Here is a 12,193-nt window from a genome sequence, read left to right on the forward strand (position 1 = left end):
TCCGTGTAGAAGTCCCTAACATTCAGGGTCCCATCCAGTCCTGTCTCCACCTCTTAACGGTGGTGTCTACTATGGCTGGCACGAACCTGTGGTTGTCGCAGATTGGGGCCATAGTGGACATTTTGTTTAAGCCGAGGTGCTGTCTGATTTGATTCCAGGTTCGGAGTGTGGCTGCCACCACTGGGCTTGTTGAGCGCTTGGCTGGCGGGATGGGAGAGTCACTATGGCGAGGGCTCGTGGGGGGGGGAGGCGTTCAGGAGCTCTCCTCCATCCTCACCCATTCCGTCTCCAGGTCTTTCACCATCCCCACACTTTTTCTGCTGTGGCTACCCAGTGGTAGTATTGTACGTTTTGGAGGGGCATGTTTCTTTTTCTCTACGGGGAGAATGTGCAAACTCCACATGGACAGTGACTCAGGTCCGGGATCGAACCTACGACTCTGTTCCGTGAAGCAGCAGTGCTAACCACTGCATTGCCATGCTGCCAGCAGGTCCTTTTTTACTTCCTCCACCAGATTGGCCAGGTTCCACTGTGGATCCGTGTCCAGTCGTGGGCAATCTGGATCCCCAGATAGCGGAGTTTGCATTGGGCTCGCTTGAATGGCAGTCCCTCCAGCTCTGCCCTTCCCCCTCTCGGGTTCACCAGCAATACCTCACTCTTGCTCAGCTTGAGTTTGTAGCCCAGGAAGGCGCCAAACTCTGGATAAAAGCAAATTACTGCGGATGCTGGAATCTGAAACGAAAGAGAAAATGCCGGAAAATCTCAGCAGGTCTGGCAGCATCTGTAGGGAGAGAAAAGAGCTAACGTTTTGAGTCTGATGACTTTGTCAAAGCTGCTTTCATTTAAGGCTCCAAACTCTCTCAGGAGCTTCAAGCTCCCCTCCATGCTGCTTTGTGGGTCTCAGACGGACAGGAGCAGGTCATCCCCATAGAGCTAGACTCTGTGCTCTCTGTTTCCTCTTTGGATTCCCTTCCAATTTTTTGCCGCTTTGAGGGAAATTATCAATGGCTCGATTACCAGGAGGAATAGGGAGAACGGGTATCTCTGCCTTGTGCAGCTGGAAGTATTCAGGGCTGGTGCGTACGCTCGCTTTGGGAGCGTTGTACTGGAGTTTCCCCCAGGAGGTGAACCCTGTCCCCAGCCCAAACCACTCTGGTACCTCGAACGAGGTACTTCCACTCGACTCTGTCAAAGGCCTTTTCTCTGTCCAGGGAGATGATCACTTCTGGTGTCCCCTCCCTGGATGGGATCATTATCACTTTCAGCATGTGCCTGATGTTCGCTGTTCATTTTCATCCCTTGTCAAAGCCCATCTGATCTTCTGAGACCATCTCGGGTATGCAGTTCTCCAGTTGCCTGGCCAGCATTTTTGCGAGGATTTTCACATCCACATTGAGCAGGGAAATGGGTCTGCAGAATCCGCATTCGGTTGGGTCTTTGTCTCTCTTGGGTATCAATGATATAGTGGCCTGTACTAGTGTTGGAGGCAGGGTGCCCATCCCTAGTGAGTCTCTAAACATCTCACTCAGGTGCAGGGCCGCTGCTGTCGCAAATCTTTTACAGAAGTCCGTCGGGAAAACATCCAGTCCGCCTGCATGGAGCTGATGCCCTCTCCCAGTTCTAGTATAAAAATTGGTAAGTCATGCCGCAGCTGTATAGAACCTTATTTAGGCCACGCTTAGAATATAGTGTTCAGTTCTGGCCGCCACACTACCAGAAGGAGATGGAGGCTTTGGAGAGGGTGCAGAAGAGGTTTCCAGGATCTTGTCTGGTATGGAGGGCATTAGTTATGAGGAGAGGTTGGATAAACTCAGTTTTTTCTCACTGGAACAGCGGAGGTTGAGGGGCGACCTGATAGAAGTCTACAGAATGATGAAAGGCATGGACAGAGTGGACAGTCAAAAGCTTTTCCCAGAGTGGAATACTCAATTACTCGGGGCCATAGGTTTAAGTTGCGAGGGGCAAAGTTTAGATGAGATGTGCGAGGGAATTTTTAACACAGATGGTAGTGGATGCCTGGAACTCGCTGCTAGAGGAGGTGGTGGTAGCAGGTACGATAGTGACGTTTAAGGAGCATCCTGACAAATACATGAATAGGGAGGGAATAGAGGGATACGAACTCCTGAAGTGTCAAAGGTTTTAAATTAGACAGGCAGCATGGTCGGCGCAGGCCTGGAGGGCCGAAGGGCCTGTGACAATAAAGATTATTTATTTTATTCAGATGCTATCTCCCAGACGCCCATCCATTGAATAATGGCGGGTACATGAGGGAAGTGGGAAGCCCAATATGAGGGTCCCGAGTGATCCAGTGAGCAGTCCCACCCAGAGAGGTGAGGGAGAGCTCGACTGAACCCCAAAAAGGAGGCATGAACAATGACCATCTCCTTCAGCTGAGGCACAATTAGTGTGAGTGGCCTCAGGGGAGAGGGATAAGCCCTCTGGAAGAATGCCTGTGGTTGCTCCTGATCCCCTAGGCTGTGACCCTCACCCCTGCAAATGTCCATTTACCTCCCATAAAGAGGCCACCACCAAGGAAGTGGCGGACACCAACTTGGCAAGGAACCACTCCGAGAGCAGGAAACTGCCATCGAAGCTTCACCATAATTTCCCAAATCTCCCTTCCAGCTCAGTTTCCATGAGGACAGAATAATTCAGTCCCATTTCAATGTTTCTTTCTAAGAGCTGCAGGACTCAGAATGGGCCAAATGGTCGAGTTTGCTGCTGTAAATGTTGATGATGCTAATTCAGTGAACTTGCAGTACCGCGTGAGGCCTGCAGATGATAGTGTTGAGCTTTAGGACCATTTGGCCTCAGCAGTGTCACCAGGTGGTCTACATTGGAACTACAGCACCTTCACTTCCAGCATTAGAAAATTAGTAACTTTGTAAAATTGTTGCACGATTACCGCTCAAAGTGAGCGGCCTCACAACACAACATCCACTTTCATATAACACCTTTAACCTAATAAAAACATTCCAAGCTGCCTGACTGCAGCATCATTATTGTGAAGAGCCTCTGTCTGAGTCGCTGAAAATTCTCAGTCTGTTCCTGCGATGATGCTCAATCTGTGCTCCTTCACTGTGACTTTACCAACATCCTTTTCAGTGAAGACAGAGGCAAAGTATTCATTTTGTATCTCAGTCACACCCTCTGATTCCACAAGAAGATCTCTTTTTCCCCCCTCGGACTGCTCCATCATTCCTTTCCCGCTCCTTTGTCCAATTAGATGTTTTTCAAACTTTGGTTCCGAATATGTTACCCAGCAATCGATTTTTATACTTTCCATTTGTCCCTCTATTCTTTCTCAGCTGTACTCTGTATCCATCTTGCCTCTCTTCTGAACTCTGAAAAGAACATTTATCAGAAACCTCCCTTTTATGTTTCATTTTAATCTCTACGGCCGCGATTTAATGGGCGCGTTGCGCTTAAGCGAGAGTGCGACGAGGACGTTACATCACACGTGAGGTCAAAATCGAGAACCGCGCTGGTCGCTGATCGGTTTGTCATCTAACCGGCCCGCTCTCGTTAGGGAAATCAGGATCCCGCTATGGCCAGAAACCAAATTTTAACCACTTAAGACCAATCTCCGTACAATTAACGGGCGCGACACCCTGTCTAACAGCCTCCCGTGATCTAACCGCCTCCCCAGCAACTGGTCACATGGGCGCTGAATAGTACTCCTGGTTCAAACATGAAACTGGCAGGAGGGCTGCTGCGGGGCCCTGCGGAGGTGAGTATCCATCTTCACTCACAGGCAAAGAGCCCGGGGCCTGGAGTTGCTGCCCCGGTGCTCGGAGGGGGAGTGGGGCAGCCATGGGGGGACAGCCTCAGTCAGGATGGGCCGCCATCGGGGAGGCAGGGGTTGCTGAGCATGCGGGGGGTGGACACCCATGGCCTAGGCTAGGCTTGGGGTGGGGGGCAGGGGAGAAGAATGTCTCAGCGCCCGCAGGTTTGCCATGCCAACCCATGGACCGTGCGGTCCCAACATTGGTCCCTGCCTGCCCCACCAACCCCCCATAAATTCCTGCGGGTAGGCGGCCACGTAGCAAGGTGAGTTATTACCCAGAATCCCAATCAGACCGTGATGCCTGAACACTGTGGGAGGCAACGGCCAACATCCGATTACCCAGGTGCTGGGGCCCGGTAACCGGAGACATCTCCCCCACCAGAGGGTGGGTGTGTGCACGGGGGACCAGCGCCCACTCCAGGTAACATTATGTGCGAGTGGCTGGGGGACAGAGTCTGGGGTCCGGTGACCAGGGGCCCCGCTGCGGCCGGGTGCGCAAGGGCAGGGCGTCTCAGAGGGCCCCGGCACACTTGCCGGCGGCACATGCCGCACTGTACCGGGTACTGACTGCGAGAGGCGCCGTTATCAGGGGGTGGAACCCAGGGGAGCTGGTGGCCACCGTCGCCACTCCATAGGATGGCTCTGGTTTGACACCCAGCGCCCCCTCCTCCCGGTCAGTGCCCTAAGAGCCCTGGGGTTCCCCTTGGGGCAGAAGGGCAGCTGGATCAAACCCCGGCTGTTCCTGCATGCTCTGGTTCTGCCAGCCGTGGCAGCTCCCCAATGTCTGCAGCATGGTGTGGACGCCCTTGGCGGTGATCCTCAGCGACCGGGACAGGCTCCTCAGAGACTGGGACATGCTCTCCGCAGCACCTCGGCTATGCCCACCTGAGACTGGGACATACTCCTCAGCACCTCACCAAGGTCCACCTGGTACTGTGTCACGTCCCCCAGCGACTGGGACATGCTGTCGGGACCCTCAGCCATGGCTGTCACTGACTGCACCTATGCCTTGTTCACCAGGCTCTCCACTGCGGTCGGTGTTGGCCTCGGTGCCACGCATTGCCGGTGCCATCTCCTGCACTCGTAGCCTCTGGGACTCCTCCAATCGGTATGGACCTGCTGGAGTGTCGCCGACATCACCCTCTGAATCTCACGGCTGCTCCCTGTTGTCTGCATCAGCTCCGGGTAAACCTGTTCCAGAGGCTCAGGAACTGACTTGGACACAGCTGGGTCCTGGGATCCAGCAGAGCCCCGACTGCTGTCTCGCCTCGGTGTTCCTGCCGCCACCAGATGTACATCAGCAACAGTGTGGTGCTCACCAGAATGTGCCCCAGAAGCATGTCCACTACTTTCCCCCGCCGAGTTTTGTGTCTCTGTGCTGGTGGAGGGTGGGGATTATCATGGTGGCAGCCTCAGATCTCTCCTTCCCTCTCTGTTCTCTTGGGCAGTTGGAGGGGAGGGTCCCCAGATGGGCCAGCTGCAGTTCCTGGGGGAGAATAGACATGTGGTCAGTGGGAGGGATGGGTCTGTCTGTATGGCATTACCACGTTTGACAGCCATCTGGGTGGAGCCGGTGGATCCTCACCTCTGCGCCGTGCGCCGACCTCCACGGTGGTCACTGCTCGATCCTTGGCCACTTCCGCGTTCCTCATCGGGGGGTGAGCTACATTTTCTTCCAAATCATTTATATACACCACGGACAACAAAGGCCCCAGAACTGATCCCTGTGGAATGCCGCTAGTCACAGCCTTCCATTCAGGGAAACAACCATCTACTGCTACCCTCTGTCTTCTGTGCTCAAGCCAGCTCTATATCCAACTTGCCAGCTCTCTTCTGATCCCGTGTGACTTCATCTTTTGTACCAGTCTACCATAAGGTATCTTGTCAAAGGCTTTCCTGAAGTCCATGTATCCAACATCCACTGCCTTTCCCTCATCTATCATCTTTACCACTTCCTCGAAAAACTCGATCAAATTATTGAGGCATGACCTCCCCTTCACAAAACCATGCTGTCCATCACTAATAAGTCCATTTGTTTCCAAATATGAGTAAATCCTATCCCTAAGAATCTTTTCCAACAATTTCCCTACCACGGACGTAAGGCTCACCAGCCTATAAATTCTTGGATTATCCCTGCTGCCCTTCTTAAACAATGGAACAACTTTGGCTGCTCTCCAGTCCTTTGGAAATTCACCTGTTGCCAATGAGGATACAAAGATTACTGTCAAGGCCCCAGCAATTTCCTCCTTGCCTCCCGTCAGTCCCTGGGGACCTATCTACTTTTTGCTTTTTAAGATGCAACTTCATTAATATCAACATGACTCAGAATATCTACACACTCTACCCTATATTCCTCATCCACCAAGTCCTTCTCTTTGTGAATGTTGAGTTAAAGTATTCATTTAGTATCTTTCCCATTTCTTCTGGTTCCATACATACATTCCTTCCAATATCCTTGAATGGACCAACCCTTTCTCTGGCTACCCTCTTGCTCTTTACATATGTGTAAAACGCCTTAGGCTTTTCTTTAATCCTATTTGCCAATGACATTTCATGATCCCTTTTAGCCTTCCTAACTCCTACCTTAAGTTCCTTCCTACTTGCTTTATATTCTTCAAGGACTTCATCTGTCCTAAGCCTTTTAGACAAGATTTTTGACAAGATTCATAATGTCCCTCGTTAACCAGGATTCCCTATACTTGCCACCCTTATCTTTCATCCTCACAGGTACATGCTAGTCCTGAATTCAAATCAACTGACATTTGAAAGCCTCCCACATGTCAAATGTTGATTTTCCCTCAAACAGCCTCGCTCAGTCAACACTCTCCAGATCCTGTCTAACGCTGTTGTAATTAGCCTTCCCCAGTCTAACACCTTCACCTGAGGACCTGAGAAGTGGTATTACTGAGCTACTCTTGATGATGAAGATGGAGGTTCCTCCACCCAGAGTATATTGAAATGAAATGAAACGAAAATCACTTATTGTCACAAGCAGGCTTCAATGAAGTTACTGTGAAAAGCCCCTAGTCGCCACATTCCGGCACCTGTTTGGGGAGGCTGGTACGGGAATTGAACCGTGCTGCTGGCCTGCCTTGGTCTGCTTTAAAAGCCAGCTATTTAGCCCAGTGTGCTAAACCAGCCCCCTTGATACCCTCAGTGCCTCTGACAAGTCATGTTCAACATGGAAAAGCTCTGATTGATCAGCTGTGGAAGGGGGTGGGACATAGGTAGTTATCACCAGGATGTGTCCTTGTCCATGTGTAGAATTACACCACAAGACTTAGAAACCTTTAACAAGGGCAGCAATGGGCACTAAGGTGGAGAATCTCTTTTCCTAAATAATACTTTACAAAGGGCTCAAACACTCCAAAGGCTGAGAGTCTCTTCCCATTCCTGTCACAAACAAATAGATGAAACCGGAGAAGATGGAGGCCATTCGGCCCCTCGAGCCTGCTATGTCGTTCAATAGGACCATGGTCGATCTGTTTGTGTTTCGAGTTCCACATTCCCATCTGCCCCAATGACCTTTGACTCTCTTCCCTCAGAACAATCTATTTACCTCGGTCTTAAAAATATTCAGTGACTCCTCTTCCACTGCAGTCTGAGGCAGCGTTCCCAAGTCGCACAACCCTCCGAGAGATAAAAAACCTCCTCATCTCTGCCCCGTAAGTGCGATCCCTAATTTAAAGACAGTGAATCCTAGTTCTGGGATCCTTTCCACGTCCTTCTTGTCAACACCGTTCAGGATCTGATACACTTCAATCAAGTCACCCCTCACTCTTCCAAACTCCAATGGAAACAAGAACAGCCCGGCCAACGAATCCTTACAAGACAACCGCTTCATTCCAGGTTTCAATCTAATGAACCTCCTCTGAACCACCTCAAATACATTTACATCCTTCCTTAAATAAGGAGACAAAACTGCGCACAGTATTCGAGATACAGTCTCACTAATGCCCTTTATAACTGAGGCATAACATCCCTACATTTATGTTCAATTCCTCCGTAATAAAGGATAACATTCCATTCGCCTTCTTGATTAGCTGCACAATGACCTTTTGTCTCTGATACACGAGAACACCTAGCTCCCTCTGCACCTCAGAATTCTGCAGTCATTCTCAGTTTATGTAATAGAACAAAGAACAATACAGCACAGGAACAGGCCCTTCGGCCCTCCCAGCCTGTAGCGGTCTTGATACGACCCTTGGCCAAAACCTCCGAAATTCCTAGAGCCATATCCCTCTATACCCATCCTATCCATGTGTTTGTCGAGATGCCTTTTGAACGCCGTTAAAGTATCTGCTTCCACAACCTCCCTTGTCAACGCGTTCCAGGCACTCACCAACCTCTGTGTGAAAATCCTGCCTCGCACATCGCCTCTAAACTTTGCCCCACGGACTTTAAGCCTGGTGACTGACCCATCCACCCTGGGAAAGAGTGCCTGCCCATCCACTCTATCCGTGCCCCTCATAATCTTGTAAACCTCCATCAGGTCACCCCTCAACCTCTGTCAATCTAATGAAAACAGTCCAAATCTATTCAGTCTCTCCGCTTAGCTAACAACCTCCAGACCAGGCAACATCTTGGTAAACCTCCTCTGCACCCTCTCCAAAGCCTCCACATCCTTCTGGTAGTGTGGCTACCAAAATTGTGTGCAATATTTCCAGTGCGGCCTCACCAAGTTTCTATGGAATTGCAGCATGACCTGCCAGTTTTTAAACACGTTGCCCCATCCAATGAAGACATCCCGGATGCTTTCTTGACTACCTTGTCCACTTGTGTTGCCACTTTCAAAGATTCGTGGACCTGCATGCCCAGATCTCTCTGACTTTCTATATTCCTAAGAGTTTTGCCATTTACTGTATATTTTCCCTCTGTTAGACCTACCAAAATGCATTACCTCACATTTGTCTGGATTAAACTCTATTTGCCATTTCTCTGCCCAAGTCTCCAACCTATCTATGTCCCGCTGTATCCTCTGACAATCCTCAACACTATCTGCCACTCCACCAACCTTGGTGTCATCCGCGAACTTACTAATCAGACCAGCTACATTTGCCTCCAAATCGTTTGTGTATACTACAAAGAACAGAGGCTCCAGCATAGATCCCTGTGGAACACCACTAGTCACAACCTTCTACTGCTACTCATTGTCTTCTGTGACCGAGCCAGTTCGGTCTCCATCTTGCCACCTCACCTCTGAACCTGTGTGACTTCACCTTTTATACCAGTCTGCCATGAGACACCTTGTCAAAGACGTTACTGAAGTCCATGGAAACAGCATCCACTACCCTCTCCTCATCAATCATCTTTGTCACCTCCTCAAAAAACACGAGGAAGCTAGTGAGGCATGACTTCCCCTTCACTAAACCATGCTGTCTATCGCTGATGAGTCCATTTGTTTCCAAATGGGTATAAATCCTGTCCCTGAGAATTCTCTCCAACAAGTTACCAACTCCCGACATGAGACTCACTGGCCTATAGTTTCCAGGATTATCCCTGCTACCTTTCTTAAACAGCGATACCACATTAGCTATTCTCCAATCCTCTGGGATCTCTCCTGTTGCAAATTAGAATACACAGATGTCAGTCAAGGCCCCAGTAATTTCCTCCCTTGCTTCCCTCAGTATTGTGGGGTAAATCCCATTGGCCCAAGAGACTTTTAAAACAATCATTACCTCCTCCTTTTTGATGTCAACATGACCCAGACTAACCACACATCCGACCCAAGAATCATCTTCCACAAAGTTATTTTCTTTGGTGAACACTGATGCAAAGTACTCATTTAATAACTCGCCCATTTCCTCTGGCTCAACATATAGATTCCCCCCACTGTCCTTTCCCTGGCTGCCCTCTGTAGCCATGTAAAATGGCTGCGTTCCGTTTAATCTGGCCAAAACCCAGTTTAAAACGGCTAACCCGAAAGACTGCTGGGAAAAGCAGCCAAGAAGACACAAGCAGGCAGCTGCAGACAGTTTTGCATATTCGGCTCTGGGAAGGTAGCCCAGATCGATACTCAGGGCTATCAACAGCCCATCAACCCAGGTATTCACAGTTGCATTCAGGACTGTTTGCAGCCAATCTATTCAGACATCCACAGTTAAATCGGCTATCCCTGGGAACAATTGCAACATATTAGCAATTGAATACCGGGCCAGACCTGTCGGCGCCTGCAGTGGCCGAAACAAAGACAGGTGAGCGACCACCCCCCGATCGAGGAATCGCCTTACCATTGGACACATCGACCCCAGAGATTGGGGACAGAATCCAATCACTTGGGACTCAGGGTCAAGGGCCGCCCCGGGAGGCGGGAAGTCCCTGGGCCCTATAAAAGTGAAGGTCTAAGTTCAGACCTCTCTCTCTCTCATCTTCGCCTGCTCAAGACCTTCGCAAGACCAGCCACCGTGTATAGTAAGTTTGAATCCAGCGATCGCTATCCGGTAGAGACACCTAGCCACCGACCTGTAGCAGCCTTTTGAATCCCGCGGGCCAGATTTGATTGGACAAGCCATTCGTTTCCCTGACTTGGTGGGCTCTTCCTAAGTTAAGTATTGGCCAGTAGTGATAGGTTTATTATATAGAAAGTAGTATTAGGGTATTAATATTGCTTGTTGTATATAATAAATGACCGTTGTTTTAATCCTTACAGCGGTGTGCTGTGTTATTAATCATAACCTGAACTTGAACCACTTGGCGGTATCATAAAGATACCTGGCGATTCATGAGCAAAGGTGACCTAAACAGAGCAAATAGACTAAGGTTAAAAAGAGCAACACCTCTTGCTTTTTAAAAATCTAAAGTGCCCAATTCATTTTTTTCCAATTAAGGGGCAATTTAGCGTGGCCAATCCACTTACCCTGCACAGCTTTGGGTTGTGGGGGTGAGACCCACGCAGGCACAGGGAGAATGTGCAAACTCCAGATGGACAGTGACTGTGCAAACTCCACACAGACAGTGACCCGGGACTAACCCAGTTCCTCGGTGCCGTGAGGCAGCAGTACTAACCACTGCACCACTGTGCCACCCCTCTCTTGCTTTTTACATATTAATAAAAAGCTTTGGGATTCACCTTAATCCTACTGGACTTTTAATGACCCCTCCCCGCCCTCGTAATTTTCCATTTCAATACCTTCCCACATTCTTTATACTCCTCAAGGGTTTTGACTGTCCCCACCCTTCTCGACCATACAAATACCTCCTTTTTCTTTTTGACAAGGTTCACAATATCCCTCATTATCCAAGGTTCCCTCAACTTCCCATATATATCCTTCGCTCTCTCAGGAATGTGACTTTCCTGAATCCTAATCAACTGTCGCTTGAAAGATTCCCACATGTCTGCTGTTGATTTACCTTCCAACAGCCACACCTAATCCAAATTCTTCAATCCCTGTCTAATGTTATCATAATTTGCCTTTCCCCAGTTTAGCACCTTAACGCGAGGGTTACCCTCATCCCTATCCAGAAGTACCCTAAAACTTACGCAATTGTGGTCACTACTCCCCAAATGTTCCCCCACTGAAACCTCAACCACCTGTCCAGGCACATTCCCCAAAACCAGCTCCTGTACTGACCCTTCCCTAGTTGGACTACCCACATATTGGTTAGCACTATGGTTTCACAGCGCCAGGGTCCCAGGTTTGATTCCGGGCTTGGGTCACCGTACGGAGTTTGCATGTTCTCCCCGTATCTGCTTGGATTTCCTCCGGGTGCTCCAGTTTCCTCCCACAAGTCACAAAAGACGTTCTGTTAGATAATTTGGACATTCTGAATTCTCCCTCTGTATACCCGAACAGGTGCTAGAATGTGGCAACTAGGAGCTTTTCACAGTAACTTCATTGCAGTGTGAAGTAAAAAACTCAGCAATATTCTTAGAATTCCCCCGATACTAAAAAGGATCAATAAGACATTCTAAATGGTGAACAGGGATTCTCACTCCCTGACTCCTATGCAGACTTAGGTGGGTGCTATTCGGGTCAATCTATAATTTCAAGTTAACCCATATCTTCAGAGAAGATTTCATCTACTTACCACCTGGTAGTCTGGGCCCCGCGTTGCTATGTAAGTAAAGTAGACTTTGTAATAATCCACAGTTTCATGTTAAAACTTTGTAATTTTATTATTATTTTTTCTTTTAAATGATAAAATCATTGTCTTTACAAAAAAGTAAAAAGATCTTGCTTCTGGATTCTCCTGGTTGGTTGAAAAGACCTTCAGGTCTGCCTTGACAATCTCTCTTCTTTATCTTTTGGTTGACATTATCGTAAAGTAACTTTGTTTTGCTCTTGATTGTTCAATGTACCTTTAATCTTAATTACTTCTAATGACTTTAGTTCATCGAACTCTGATTATATTTTTTCCCTTGTCATGTTCAAAAGTGATTTGATCCCAGAGGGGTGTTACATCTGG

This window comes from Scyliorhinus torazame, chromosome 13 (assembly GCF_047496885.1).
Source record: "Scyliorhinus torazame isolate Kashiwa2021f chromosome 13, sScyTor2.1, whole genome shotgun sequence".
NCBI classification, from domain to species: domain Eukaryota; kingdom Metazoa; phylum Chordata; class Chondrichthyes; order Carcharhiniformes; family Scyliorhinidae; genus Scyliorhinus; species Scyliorhinus torazame.